The following is a 3,653-nucleotide window of genomic DNA, read 5'->3' as shown; positions in this document are numbered from 1 at the left end:
TGAATAGTTGTTCCTTCTTTTTAACCAGAGATTTTGTGTGTACATTTATATAGAATAATTCAAAATATGAAGTTTTAAACTCTACATCCCTTTTTCTCTTCACATTGTGTCACGAACATTTGCTGATGTTTGATTTTCTTTTTTTCCCTATTTTATTTGTAACACATTTATTTTAATTTACTATAAATGTTTAAATTTTAGGAAGTTATTAAGTAGATGTCCTTTCATCAGTAGTTTTAGCATAATCTTCAGTTACCATTTTCTGAGACCTTTCCCATAGCTTACATATTATAAAATGTGCTCTTAAGTGAACAGGTAAAGAAAAACCTAGGAATCTTCGAATAATACTTCATTGACTGGCTTGAACATTATGAAAGGCTGACACTTCATACTGGAAACAAACCCCTGTTCTTGGTATAAAAGAAGTGCCCTCGCGTCACTGAAGTTACCAAATCTGTGTAACTTGACTGTTCTTTCAGGATCTTGAAATGCCTTCTCTTTCATGAAGTGCATTTTATTTGTTGTGTTGGAATATTTCTAATGCCACTTTTACAATTTTTATCAATTTCCAGAGTTTCAAATGAAAGATTTGTATAAATTAAAGAAAGAGCATCTTTTGTGAAAGCATGTAGGTTCTCTTTTGTTGGCATACACTTATCAAGTTTGCTACCCAAACCTACATCACAGCAGGAGGCTCCAGTGATTATAGGAACTTGTAGAGTGCTGACCAAACTGACCATATATTCGCCTTCAAATGCCCTCTGGTAGCCTACCATCAGGACACGAGAACACCCAGCCTTATTAACTTCCCCTGGATCACCATCTCTGAAAGTAAGAAATGTAGTTTCACAGGACTTGGTCAAAGGCTTATACATGTCCCACAGCTGTCTGTTTTCAAGAGCCAGAATGGACTTCTTGTAATACCCCTTGCTTAAATGCATGGCGAGACTATAAGGAGGTGAAATGTTTTCACTCACTGCAAACTTGGTGCCAAGGTCAGTTTTCCCAATGTATTAGCAATCTTCTTAGTTTGGGAAGAATGCGTTAATTGCCTGTTTTCTCCATTGTACATTTCCAACAGTTCAATGGGTAACGGTTGAGAAACTGGTCATGTTGTTATACATCCCAGCAAGCCTGTCCATTGGGGTGGCCTGCCAGACCCCCAGTCCCCAGAACCTCAGAGCCATTGCCTCTATCGTGACCATAGAAACCTGCACTCACAGGCCCTCCACCATCTCCCCGGCCCACCAAACCTTCTGTACTTCCGTCATCACCACCATCTGCCCTACTACCCTAGTCAGAAACACAGATGATTCACTCCAGACAAGACTTTCTCTCTGTTGTCCCACACCAACAGTTTACCAAGCCCTCAAATGTCTACTGTCAGAATAACTCATGAGCTACAGCTCCCCTCTAGCCATACCCCCACCATGTTTCTCACTGTGTTGTTGCAGGTACCTCCTACCAGTGTTTTCTATGTCCAATCCAACCATCTTATATCCCATACTCCATGATGCTATAGTGTATTCTCTTTAGCACTGAAATAAAACTCTGTCATTTCAATGATCACAATAATTCATTTAAGATAAAAGCCTGTGGTTTTTTTAATGTGACATTATTCTCATTTACTTCTTTAGCTTCAATTTGCCCTTAGGCAATGCCAAACGACTTGTTCTGTGACTGTACATTGCTCTTTCATGAGTATTTAAATTTGTTGGAAGTCTCTTGTAGGGACTAAGAAGAGGGCCCCTGGAGGCATACTGCCGGGATTTAAATTCTGCCTCTGCCTGCGGTTGACCTTTGGCAATTCACTAAACTGTTTTGTGCTTTACTTGTAAAATCAGGACAGTCACAGCGCCTACTCACGCGATAGTTATAAGGATAGAAAGGGAATACTTGGAAGGTTCCTGGAACAGTGACCGACCCAAGTGTTGTGTAAGTGTCTGTTAAATAAAGGCCTTTCATTTTGTCTGTTATATTGCTTAACTTGCACAACCCGCCTGATTTTAAGATCCCTCAGTCTAAACTAGACTGAGATGCCTGCCTCTACCCCTTTACCTTTGTCCTATCATTTTTCACATTGTTGAATTGTCTACATTTGTGACTCCCCAAACAGTGTCTGAGGAGAGAGGTTGTCTTTCCTTTTCCCATCATCAGCGTGTAGCACAAACTCTAAGCAATGCCATTATCTATTTTGTAGATGAACAACATTTTATGCCTGGAAGTTTTGATTAGTCTTTTTCACCATGTGTTCTTCTTGAGTGCACTATGTTTTTGAGATCCTAATTAAATTTAAAAAAATATTTGAAAGGGCAAGCCTCACAGTACAATAAATTACAAAGATGTTAAAAAGAGACTGAGTCAAAATCCACTTTTATCTGGGACTTTACCTTGTTGTTTTCGTGTAGAAAATAAGTAGCACATACCACATAATAAAGTAAAAATTTGCAACCAAGCAGCCATATATACTGAGATCATTAAGTTGTAGGAATCAGAACTAAGCACAATGAGGAAACATAAAAGAAAAAAAGAACGACATAGACACTACTTTAAAAGATGGCCGGGCTCTTTGAGTTATACAGCATTCATCTACAAGATTCTTTCAGAGTACCTAAAGATCTGTAACAGGCTGTAATTCAGAAAATAAGCAAATTACTTCTAAGTATATTTTATTGATTATACTATTACAGAAAATAAGCAAATTAAAATGACATAGTACCCAGAGGTATAAAGAGTCAATAAATGGAATCACTAGAAAAGAACATTTGAATTCAACAATTAAATATTTTAGGAAGATATAAGTTTTAATGCACTTAATAAATACAAAGGCGATTATAAAGAGCTTTGAATAGAGAAGGATAAAATAGCTAAGGGAGATGAATAACACACTCAAAATCATGAAAGGGAAAATAGAACAAATGAACTGAAGGAGAAAAGTCTAATGAAGAATGTAAAGTAATTGGAAAAATGAGAATAATAAGTTAATATACTACAAAATCTTTTACCACAAAAGTATTTAAGATAACTGAGGTAAAGTCATTTTGTAAGTACAGATGTTATGAAAATATGGGTATTTTTATAATGCCAGTAATGTCGCTATAAAGTACATAACAATAATAATACTAAATAATAATATAATAGTGGTACTAAATAATAATATAATAATGTTTGATAATGATGAAAATGATGAAGACTACTATTATGTTAGTAGGCTAGGGAAGCAAGATATAAAGACAAATACAGATGTTATCTAGATAGTGTTATTTATATATCTGAAAAACTGAACACCTAGATATTTAACATTAACTATAACAATAAATATGCTATTTGCTTCCTGTTAAAAAAGCCTCAAAGGCAAATAAACAATTTCCCAAGCCTTTTGTTCTCCAATTCACTCTTACACAAGAGAAATTTGGTGAGTTAAGCGTAAATGCATAAGACACATGTGGATTATATTTTCTTTTAAATACACAAGGGTTTAAAAATTAAGCAGAAAAAAATGCTTGACACAATGCATTTTTGTGAAAGCAAAACAAAAAACAATAGAGACAGTTTCGGATTGTATTATGACCTTCAACATTGTTGCGTTTGTCTATTAAACTAACCTAAAAGTAAAAACTGCTTTTAACTAGGAGAACTGAAGCAATAAAACC

The 3,653-nt window shown here is 35.4% G+C and overlaps 1 pseudogene; it reads right to left on the bottom strand.

Moving 5' to 3' along the window:
* Positions 1–208: 208 nt before the first annotated feature.
* On the bottom strand, positions 209–1,072 carry LOC118995738 (39S ribosomal protein L39, mitochondrial-like; annotated as a pseudogene).
* Positions 1,073–3,653: the final 2,581 nt, after the last annotated feature.

The sequence above is a fragment of the Sturnira hondurensis genome, unplaced genomic scaffold (genome assembly GCF_014824575.4).
Source record: "Sturnira hondurensis isolate 20B ecotype Veracruz unplaced genomic scaffold, ASM1482457v3 Scaffold0010428, whole genome shotgun sequence".
NCBI classification, from domain to species: domain Eukaryota; kingdom Metazoa; phylum Chordata; class Mammalia; order Chiroptera; family Phyllostomidae; genus Sturnira; species Sturnira hondurensis.
This window is presented reverse-complemented; position numbering and strand designations above follow the sequence as displayed.